An 11,799-nucleotide genomic window follows, 5' to 3' on the forward strand; every position below is an offset into this window, starting at 1 on the left:
CGGGCGCGCGCGGGGGGAGCCGGGCCGGGGCGCCGGGACGGGCGCAGGCTCCGCGGGGAAACGGAGGCAGCCTCCCGGGGCGGGCGGGGGCGGGGGCGGGGGAGGGACCGCGTCCTGGGGTCCGAGGGGCTGCAGCCCGGGCGACGCGGAGGCGGAGGCGGAGGCCCGGGACGCGGCTGGAGCCCGGAGGTCGCGGAGACGGTGCGGCCGGAGTCCGGGGGGCGCGGAGGGAGGCGGCAGCTACATCGCGGAGGGCGCCGGGGCGGCGGGAGTCGGGCGCGGGGGGCGCAGCGAGGCGGGCCGCCCCGTCACACGGCGCCCGGGGCTCCCCCGGCCGGGCCGCCCGCTCCTCCCGGGCTGCGGGCCCCCGAAGTCCCCAGTCGGCGCGCGCGGCGCCCTGCCCGGAGCCCCCCGAGCCGCAGCCGGTGCAGCCGCCGCAGCCGCCCGCCCGGGGCTGCGGGGCATGTCCGGGGCTGCGGCGGCCCGGGGACCCCCGCGCGCCCCCCGCGCGCCCCCCGCGCCCTCCCCGCGCCCTCCCCGCGCCCTCCCCGCGCCTCCGGGGCGCAGGCGGAGCCGGGACTTCGCGAACTGTTGAGCTGCCCGGGGCCGGTGTTGCAGCGAGTTCCGACGCCGCCGCCGTCGCCGCGGCCCCGGCTTGGCCCCGCCCCCGCCCCGCCCCTCCCCCGCGGCCGCCCCCTCCCCCCCCGCGGGCTCTTCAGGAAATGACGTCCCGCCTCGCGCCTGCCGGTTGCCTGGAGACGGGGTGCAACAGTCCAGCCCCGGGGAAGAAAGGGGTGAAAGTGATGGGGGGTGGGGGAGGAGCTCCGGGGCGCGCCCCTCCCGCCTCCCCGCTCCCGTGCTGCGCCCCGAGCCTCAGCCTCAGCGGCGCTTTGGAGCAATTAGCCGCCTGGAAGCTAATTCACAATCGTGGGGGGGCGGGGGGGCGCGGCAGGGGAGGGGGGAAGCCAACTTTTTTGCCACTGAAATGCTAAACGCTCCAGGCTCGCTGTGGAACCTCCAAAGAGCCTCCAAAGAGGCGCGCCCCTCCTGCACGCCCAGGCGCACAAGTGCGAGGGGTTTGTGCGGGGCGGTCGGTGCACCTGCTGTGTGCGAGACCCACACCCAAGCCTGTGGGTGCTGGCGCCCGCCGGGCGACCCCCCGTGCAAGGGGAGGTCAGGCTGCACCACCGCCGGGGAAATGCAGGCGCACGCAGTCCGCATTCACACAAACGCGGGTGGGTGCGCGCAGACCCGGTGAGATCCCAGTAAGGGGGGGGATTGCACATCGCTGTCGGCGTCCTGGTTGTGCTCCCGTCAACACGGGGGGAAACATGGGATGTCTGAGTATTACTTCTTTCACCTTCATGCGAATCTGCAAAAAAATTATTTTGGAATGTATATGAAGGAGTCGGGGAGACAAGCACTCTGTGCCTTCCCATCCCAAGACGACAGGGGACCAGGGGACGGGAGTGCAAGGTGTGGCCTAAAGCTCTCCTCTCCCACCCCACTCCCCCAGATGTGATCCAAGTGAAAGTCCTGTGCTTTTATTCCAAGGTGGCTTTCCAAGGAGCCCATTGGTGTTCCTCCCCCCACCGCCACATCCCTTCCAATCAATGGACTCTCCTAAACTATTCTTGGCTTTATTGTCCCTAAAAACAGAGTGGAATTACCAGTGCGAATTTCTATCTTGGGGAAAGAGAGATTGGATATCACCTAACGGAGTAGTTTGAGCTGGCCCCGGAAAGATGGAGCGTTCGCTCCTTCATCCACTTACTTATTCGGTCGCTCCTTTATTCGGTGGTTTCCAAGCACCTGTTGGGTCCTGGGTCCTGTCCTGGGTGCTGGAGACACTGGTTTAAAAAAAGGAGCACTGAGAGGGGGCACTTGACGGGATGAGCACTGGGTGTTATTCTGTATGTTGGCAAATTGAACACCAATAAAAAATAAATTTATTATTAAAAAAATAAAAATAAATTAAAGGAAATCGCTTTAAAAAAAAAAAAAAAGGAAATTGCCAATTTCAAAGAGATCACTGTTTCGCAGGGGAGAAAGACCATGTGAATAAAGTTAAAAACCAGCATGGTAAGTGTCGTGATGGCTGAGAGAGCCCGGGGTTAGGGGAGGGGAAAATTTGAAGGCCTTTATCAAAGAGGTGACACCTGAACAAAGGTCCCCCTAAGGAGAATGGACTTTCTTTGCTGGGCTTTGGGTAATCACAGAAGGATTTTCAGCACTGTCGGGTTAGTGCATGCCCAAAGCTGAGGCTGGGAATTGAAGCTACTCCCCACCCCCCAAATCTTCACCTCTCTTATTCACTTCCCTAAGACAGATCTAGGTTAAATTAATATCCAATGAACATACTGGACAGAGTGTTTTAAATAACCAGTTAAGCTACCTTGGGACATATGTATGTCTCACAGCCCTCAGTTTAGCAGCTAATGCTGTGTGTCATTCTTCCTCCTCTTAACTGCCATTGAAGAAGCCTTTGATGCCACTTGGCAAAGGTACTTAGATTAAAAAAAAAATCTCTCCCACTCCCCAAATATACAAATGGCATGCCTCAAAATGACACCAAGCAGGGCTTAATTATATGCAGTTCAGGTTTTCTGCAAATGTATTTCATGCTCGGCTTTCACTTAGTTTGTGTTTCTAATTATAATTACTGTGATTGGCTTGATAAATGCACCTAGGAGCTAAGATCCCCATTCCCAACACTTTATCTCTGTGCAAGGATGCTGGGGGGCGGGCGGGGGGGAGAAAAAGGTATTTTTGCCTCAGGCAGTAGACACTACATCACACAGGCCTCTTAGTAGAAAAGAAACACTTTCTTCTGCAAACATCAGAGACCATCTGGGAGGCCACACTATTGTTTAATTTCATTGAGGCCAATTGTGGGGGGGATGGGGGGACAGACAAGTGCAAGAGCCCGGAAAGAGAACTCGCTGGGGCTTCTTCCATCCATCTTGCATAACCGCCTTAGTATCGGTTTGCACGGTGTACCCTCTGATGAGAGGCAGTGTGTAACTGTGCTCAAACCTCAAGAATCCTATTTCATGTCGGAAGATGTGTTTGTCGTTCAGAAATAAGCTCCTGGAAACCCAAGATGCCTGGGCTCCTGAGGGCTACACTGCCTCCGGCCTTCCAGACCTGGAAGGAAGCCCTGACCACGTGAGCCGACCTGGCCTTGGTTGCACACTGCCCTCTTCAGAAGGAAAGTGTTATTATTCTCCCGTGTGTGCTGCAGCTTCCTTTGGCTGACTTCACCAAAGTCACTTTCAGTGGGTCGCTACTGTTCCCCAACTCTGGCGAACCGATGCCCTTCTCCTGTGGATGGTTCTGGAAACTTGGACACGTTGGAGCAGTTGAAAGGCAGAGGGAAGAGTGAATTGTACGGCTTTGTGTTGAACTGGACTCTGGGTTGTTTGTTTTTTATGCATTTGTTTTAATAAGAGGCAGCGTACGGAGTTGCACTCTGGATCTCGGGAAGAAAACCATTATCCTGTCCCTTTACTAGTGAGTGACCCATAACAAATGGCTTCCCTTCTCGTCTGTAAAATTGAGTTTCTAAACCTTTCCTGTGTCCCCAAAGGACAGTTGCAAGCACCACGTCCTGCCCAGTAAATGAAGCCTCACAGGTAGAGGACCATGAAGCTGTCGGTTCTTTTCTCCTCTGTTTTTATGGCAATCTTAGAGAGCCTTTTTCTATGGCATAGTCATTAGGAACTCCTCCCCTTTCCTCTTCTCCACTGGAATGTATCTGTGGAAGGCAATAGAGATTAATTAAAGATGCATTTCCTGTGGGACATAGAGAAAAATTAAGCTAATGTTTATTGAGTGTCAGACACTGTTTTAAACACTTGTAACTCATTCAGTCCTCCTAACTGTTCTGTAAGGAGAGATGCAACCACCACCACCACCACCACCACCACCACCACCACCACCACCATCACCACCACCACCATCGTCATCCTGGTAAAGCAGGTAGAAAAATCAGGACATAGGGACGTGACCGTCCCCAAGATTACAGAGGTAGTTAATGGAAGAGTTGGCAGTCTGGCTCCAGGGTTCTTACTCAACCACATTGCTGTGCAGCCTTCCAAATGCTTGGTTCAACGAGGCTGAAAGGTCGTAGATGGGAATGGTATGAAGACCACATTTTCTTGAAAGTCGGGCTGGGAACATCGGAGGTCAAACACAAGACACGTAATAATGATTCCCAGTTGGCAAGCTGACGTCTGCTGGAGGGGAGAACGGGTAGGGGTTTGTTTCATAAGGAACGCCTCATTGAGAGAGATGGGCGGTGGAGAGGAGTGGGATCCCAGCCTGGACACAGGCAGAGGCTCAAAGCAGACTGATGCAGGATGTCGTAAGGAGTGTCTCCCAGTTATCACTTCTGCTTTAGGACCACAGCCCGTCTCTTCCTTGCAGCGTCAGTGGGGATGGTGTGAGCAGAGAAAAGAGAAAAACGTTCACCGTTCACCTCCATGCCTGGTAGCCAATGCAGACGATATTGATGGAAGTGCAGGGAGATAAGAGAGAGGCAGGAAGAAGAGAAAGCGCGAAATATCAGGAAAAGAGGGTACAGGCACAGGCTCCAAACTTTCGGAAGCTGAAATGGCATAAAGGGAAGGAAGAAGCAGTTAACAGTATTATGGAAAAACTTTGGAGCGTCCTCAGACCCCAAAAATATCCTCTCTCAGGCTTCTCTGATACCTTAGGGCACATCTTGCTAACGGCTGCACAAAATAAGTCAAGATCAGACACAGATGCTCACAGACGCAGCTCAGGGCTATGGCTGCTTGATGCTGAGATGCTGAGTGGAGTTTCTGGGGAAGGAGCTTGGCGGGCCGCGCTTGCTGGGGGGGTGGGGGGTGCGCTGCCTTTGTAACAGCTCGCTGCGATGCACAAACCCCGAATGCTAGTTTTGCTTTTTGCCCCCCACACCGCCCCCCGAAAAGCAAAAACCCTCTTCGATTTTCTTTGGGTCCGTGAAAGCAGATACCAGTGTAGGTCTTTTGTCAAAGTGAGGTGACATAAAGCAAATGTTTGAAAAGCGGGGGATACCTGTGTTTATCTGGGCCTTGGCACAATCTCCAAAGCGTCTGTCTCATGGTTGTAGAGAATCACGGATATTTATGCTAGAAGGGTGATAGAGCAGAATTGATCTCCAGGTTTCGAGCCCCACTCTGATGTCACTGGGTGACCTTGGCAGAGTCCTGGAGGTCCTATGTGCCTCCCGATGTCCCAATGGGACAGTGGTGTTGTCATCAGCATTATGATTGATGGAGTTCATGGATGTGCAGTGCTTATCACCCTGCCTGGCAAGCACCGGGTGGTCCCGCAGTGCTTGTATCTAACCACACAGGAGCCCCCCAAAGACAGGGCCGTGGCTCCTTTATCTCTGTGGCTGGGGCTCAGCCCCGGGGCAAGCACACAGTAACTGCTCAGGAATTAGCCGTTGGGTGCCTCCTTGATTCCCTCCCTTGTCATACAGATGATAATCAAGGCCCAGAGAAGGTCCCTAGCTCATCCACGGTCCCGCGGGGCACCAGCGGTGCCTGTCTCGGGGTCTCGTTAGCAGCTAGAAGGAAAATGTACTGAGAGCTTGCAATGAAAAGGCTAAGCACTTGACAGGCGTCGCGTCTTTAATCCCCACAACAATCCTGGCAAATGGACATGATGATGACCCCTACGTTATAGATAACAAAACAGTGTCCGGCCTATGAGGCGGTTCCCCCAAAGTCTGTCCCATTAACCGGCACCAGCCCACAGCCTGCTCTCACTGCACCTGGTATCAGGACAGATGGGATTGATGCTGACTTCTCTCATACAGCATTGGGGGAAATAACAAATGATAATGACGGCAATAATAAATCGCAGGGAGCCAATTTGTGGCTAGAAAGAGGCCGAGCGGTGGAAGCGACCCCGTCGGGCATGCTGTGTTGTAATCCGATTGCTACGTGGAGAAGAGCTTCTTTAATCAGAGGATTATATATTGGTTACACCCGGATACTCACTCCACATATCAGCTTGGCTCAGATTAGAGAAGCCCCCAGAGGACACATCCCTACCGTGTACACATCCGCACGGCTAACTGGGGCACCCATTCATGCGTCCACGCCGTTCATTCATTCATCCTTCCAACTTTACTTAGCGCCTCCTCCGTTGGGCCAGGCAACACTCTGGAGATCCAGCAGGAACAAGGCCACCAGGGCTCCTGCCCTCCTGGGGTTGACAGTCAGGAGCTGTTGTGCCGTGCCGTGAGCTTGCAACAGGCTCATGGTGACCTCTGATGTTAGGGTCCCAGGCAAGGCTCCCCCGCTGGCAGCCCCTTCCCTGAGCTTCAGCTTCCCAGGCTTTTTGGCATCATAGCAAAGTGATTATCAGTACTGCAGACCGACTTGGTGAAATGATTCCTGGTTATGTAACCTCGGAGGAATCGCATCTCCTCTCTGAACCTCAGTTTATTTATTAAAAAAAAAAAAAACTATAAAAAGGGCTATAAAAGAGTAATGGTTGGAAAGTTAATGGAAATAATGCATGTAAAGCACATAGCATGTGCCTGCGACCAGGGCAGCTCTGCGACGCTGTAAGAATTGCTTCGAGGGGTGCCTGGGTGGCACAGTCGGTTGAGCTGCTGACTCTTGGTTTTGGCTCAGGTCGTGATCTCAGGGTCGTGAGATCAAGCCTCGTGGCAGGCTCTGTGCTCAGAGTGGAGTCTGCTGGAGATTCTCCCTCTGCCCCTCCTGCTTGTGTGCGCTCTCTTTCTAAAATAAATAAATCTATTCTTTTTCAAAAAAGAACTGCCTTGAGAAAGGAACTCTGAGTTTTGCTTATCTGTATGGACCCTGTAAGACTTTTTTTTTTTTTTTTAATGATGAGGTAATGAGGTGGCTAAATTTCTGGTTAATTGCTTCATGTCCTCGCTGATGCTCAAGGAGGTTTCTTGTTTTGTTTTGTTTTTATTTTTAACTCCAGTCTTCAGGGGATTCTGAAAAAGAATGCTGTTCCCGGGACTTTCTGTACACTGTCGGCCAAGGTCTTCCTCTCCCGGCCTCAGTCTTCCCGTCTGTACAATGAGGGGCTTGGAGGCGATGACCTACAGGCCTTCGCAGCTCTAAGAAGGGTGTTTTTGTTTCTATGGCAGAGGAGGAAGAGGGAGGGGAAGGCAAGGATGAGAGGGAAGCAGGAAGAGCTTTCTGGGGTTCTGGGCAGATTCAGATTTAGAATTCCGTCCCTGGCTCCCTGGCTGAGTGATGACTCTTCCTCTGACTGGTTTGAGGCTCATAATGTCTCTTTGCCTCCGGGTTTCAAATAGCAGCTAATGGTCCTAGCTGCCTTTCAGCAGGTTTTGTGATTTTGCCTTTGACTTTGACCATCTTCAAAGACACTCGGCAGACATCGTTATTACATTTACAGGGCCCGATGTGCCCAACCGCTTGGCAAATTGTGTCAAAGAATCTATAACTGTTACAGAAGAATGCTTGCTCTCTGCATTCTTCTTTATTCCTTGGAAGTTTGATATCCTCATTGACCTTCCACGAAGGTAACGATAAATGGAGTTTCAACATCCTGGAATTACAGTGACATTTCTTAAGGCCGGTGGAACCATAAAGACCACATTCATTTATTCATCCAACAAATGTGTTTCAAGTGCCTACTATGTGTCAGGCACCATGTGAGGGCTGAAAGGGCTGACCTATCATCCTTTTTCTCAGGCCTCCCATCTAGTTGGGAACAACACGTAAAGACTAATACCTGCTCTTTGCTCTAATAGAGTGCCTTAGTTATCTATTGCTGTGTAGCAAATTATTACAAACCTGATGGCTTGAGCAGCACACATTAATTGTCTCATAGTGTCCAGGGTCAGGGGCCTGGGCATGGGTTAGCTGGTTCCTCTGCTCGTTTTTTTTTTCACAAAATGGCAATCAAGGTGTTGGCAGGGCTGTGTTTTCATTTGAAGGCTTGACTAGGGAGGATTCACTTCCAACTCAGTCAGTGGCAGAGTTCGTTTCTTATGACATAGAGGATGATTGGACGTCCCACTTTTTCACTGGCTGTTTCTCATCTTGGAAGCCAGGCAGTTTTTTTTTGCCCTGTGATCTGTACATGGCAGCTGACTTCTTCAAAGCCAGCAAGGGACTCTCTCTCTCTCTCCAGTCTGCTAAGATGGAGTCTTCTATAATGTAAGGCAATCTTAAGAGTGCATCCCATCCCCTTTGTCATATGAAGTAACCCAACCAAAGGAGTGACATCCTATTTTGCCTTATGCCATAGTTAGAAGCAAGTCATCGGTTCTGCCCAAACCGAAGTGGAGGAGATTATATAAGGACGTGGCTCATTGCAGGGGTCACTTTAGGGTATGCCTGCCACACAGAAAATAGACAAAGTGTAACAAGTGTGCAGAGGAGGAAGCCCCTGTTCCTTTCAGGGGAGATCAAGAAGGTGTCCTGAAAGAGGAGACATTTGAAGGGTGACACTTGAAGGATGAGGAGGGGGTCGCCAGGTGGATAAGGTGGAAAGAACACTCTGGGCAGAAGGAACAGCAAGGACAAAGACACGAAGGCGGGAAAGACTACAGATTGTTCGGGGAACTTGCAAGGAAGTTCTGTGTAGTTGGATCCAGCAAGCATGTGGCCGGAGACGTAGCTGGAGAGAAGAAGGTGGGCAGCAGTGAATCGGGACAGCCGTGGAATGGGGGGCTCAGCACCTTTGCCTGCATTCTAAAAGCAACGGAGAACCATCAGTTTGCAGGTGTGGATTCAGATTCTCCCTGGAGGAGCCACCAGCACCTTTTCTAATAGTCTCCAAAGATTTATAGAAGCACTTGGACTTCATAAAGCATCCTCAGGGAAGGTGGCACCTTTTTTTTTGAAGAGCGTGATAGACACCAGAGCCTGCTAAAAATAGGTCTGAGCCTCCATGGCGAACCAAGCCATGAACCGTTTATGTTGGAAGGCACTTTCAAACCTCATGCGAGCCGGTGACTGCCTTTTCTCCTCGCCTGTTTGGTGCAGCTTGGTCATGTGTGGCAGGCGTCAGAATTAGACTGACCTGGATTCAAATCCTGCTGCTGCCACTTGCCAACTCGTAAGGCCCTGACCAAGTAACTGCAGGGAGAATCAAACGCAAGCATCTCCGCAGACCACCCCTCTGGCTTGTGTGTTAGCCTGTCGGGGCTGCCATAACAGAGGGCCACAGGGGGCATAAACAACAGAAATTTATTTTCTCAGGACGCTTGGGTGGCTCAGCAGTGGAGCATCTGCTTTCAGCTCAGGTCATGATCCTGGGGTCCTGGGATCGAGTCCCGCATCGAACTCCCCACAGGGAGCCTGCTTCTTCCTCTGCCCAAATCTCTGCCTCTCTCTCTCTCTGTCTCTCATGAATAAATAAATAAAGTCTTTTTAAAAAATTATTTTCTCATGGTCCTGGAGGCTGGAAGTCTGAGATCAAGGTGTCAGTAGGGTTAGTTTCTCCTTGAGGCCTCTCTCCCGAGTTTGCAGATGGCCACCTTCTCCCCGGGTCTTTACTTGGTCTTCCCTCTGTCTCTGCGGGCATACCTGCCAAATGTCCTCTTCTTACGAGGACACAAGTCATAGTGGATTAGGGCCCATCCTGGAGATTTCATTTTAACGTAATCACCTTCTTTAAAGACCTAATCTCCAAATATGGTTGGTCTGAGGTGCGAAGGCTTAGGATGTCAACATATGACTATCATCAGGGGACACAATCCAGCGCAAGATAGTATAGTCTCAACTCACATTAGCTACATCTTCCTCCACCTCCGATGGTGAACATTTCCATGCTCCAGTTGGAGGCATGATTTCTCAGCCTCTCACACTCTAGTTCTTCCACGAGAGCTGCTTTGTCTCATCAATCACCTTCCAGAAGGACGTGCGTTCACTCCTTGCTCTGTAACTAACGGCACCAGCAACACCGGTCCAGACGGGCTCCCAACGCCACTGAAATATGCCTAACAAAGCAGCCGAATAACCTTTCTTTAATTTAATCCAATGGCAGTAATTTTCCAGAACACACCATTACAAGGGAGCAGGATGGTCTCCAGGGCTTTTGATGCCTAATTAAAAGGCACTGTTGCAAGAAGGAGATTGCAGTTACGTCTCAGAATCACCTCATTCTGATTTTGGAGTTGTAGAAAATGAGGAGTTTTTACCCAACTGTGAGGAGGAAGGGGCCAGGGGAATTGTGGGGGCCTCTGCTGGTCACACGGAGGAGGCTTCGTGCCATTGTTTCGGTTTGTCAGAGTAAGCCAAGGTCATTCCTCTTATGTTGTGGGTGACCCTGGGCCGTGGAACTTCAGGGATCGCCCACCCATTTTCAGTATTAGCTTATCCAGCAGCGCCTTCTTCTTGAGCAGGTTATGAGGTGCTGTGGATGGTGGGCACGATCATCAAAATAACAGATAAATATTTCAAAATCACAGATTCTTCATTTGAGGCTCACGCTCCAGCACATTTGTGAATTCTGGTCTCCAAAATTGTGCGAGAACCAATTTCTGTTGTTCTGAGCCACCCAGTTTGAGGTAATCTATTAAGCAGCCTTAGGAAATTAATACCCGTGGTTAATAATAATTACCTGAAGTTGATGTATTTCAAGTGTTACGTTATTTGAGGCTTCCTATTCTTGTGGTTGTTTTGAGAAGTCAGTGAAATAATGCATATAATGTGCTAAGCATGGTTTGTCCTCCATAAATGCCATACGAATACATTTATTTGGTTATTTTTTTTAAAGATTTCATTTATTTGTTCATGAGAAACACAGAGAGGGGAGAGAGAGAGGCAGAGACACAGGCAGAGGGACAAGCAGGCTCCATGCAGGGAGCCTGACGTGGGACTCAATCCCAGGTCTCCAGGATCACGCCCTAGACTGAAGGTGGCGCTAAACCGCTGAGCCACCCGGGCTGCCCATTCATTTGGTTATTAATATCTTTATCTTTTTTAACAAAGATTTTAGTTTTAAGTAATCTCCTCACCCAACGTGGGGCTCGAACTCACAACCCTGAGATCCAGAGCCACAGGCTCCACTGACAGAGCCAGCCAGACGCCCCTGCATTTATTATTATTTTTTGTTGTTGTTAAATCAAAATCAGATAATGAACTTGGAAACACCCCGTAACCCCTAAAGGCAACAAACAAATGTGCATATAAATGGTGTCAAGGTAAGTGAAGTGAATTCATATTTGTCCTTTTGACTCCTCAGAAAGCTATTCAGGAAGGAGGTCACCTAGGGTCCAGCACTGGGTTTATGGCCTGGGTCCTAGACAGGAAGGCCTGTGTACTGGTCCCCTGGTCCCCTGGTCCCCTGACCCCTGACCTCTGCTCCAGAGGAGCGGTTAGACAATTACACTACAGTGGAGCAGACCATCAGGCAGAGGAAGCTGAATGGGGCAATGGGGGAAGGGGGGGCCGGACGTCAGGAAGGCTTGACGGAGGAGTCAGGGGAGAGAAGCAGGTGTGAAGCGTTGTGGAGGGCATTCTGGAAGTGAAGCCTAACTTCTTCGTGCATCTGAAAGGACGCCTGGGGCTTCGCCACCTCAGGAAGGTGGAGCATACAAGTCTGAAGGAAACCCCATTCAACCAACTAACTTCAGAAAAGATATGTGATTGGGGAAATGAATATTGCATCCATAAGATATCGGGCACCTGTGTGGCTCAGTGGTTGAGCATCTGCCTTCAGCTCGAGTCATGACCCCGGGGTCCTGGGATTGTTGGGCTCCCCGCAGGGAGTCTGCTTGTCTCTTTGCCTGTGTCTCTGCCTCTCTCTGTGTATCTCCCATGA

The 11,799-nt window shown here is 51.4% G+C and overlaps 1 long non-coding RNA gene across 1 annotated transcript; it reads right to left on the reverse strand.

The window, feature by feature from the left end:
• Positions 1 to 2,851: 2,851 nt before the first annotated feature.
• On the reverse strand, positions 2,852 to 5,705 carry LOC144322717 (uncharacterized). Its single transcript, XR_013388351.1, has 2 exons — positions 4,073 to 5,705; positions 2,852 to 3,757 (listed from the first exon to the last, which is right to left on the reverse strand). It is a non-coding gene; the product is annotated as an uncharacterized LOC144322717 (long non-coding RNA).
• Positions 5,706 to 11,799: the final 6,094 nt, after the last annotated feature.

Source organism: Canis aureus, chromosome 10, assembly GCF_053574225.1.
Source record: "Canis aureus isolate CA01 chromosome 10, VMU_Caureus_v.1.0, whole genome shotgun sequence".
Lineage (NCBI taxonomy): Eukaryota > Metazoa > Chordata > Mammalia > Carnivora > Canidae > Canis > Canis aureus.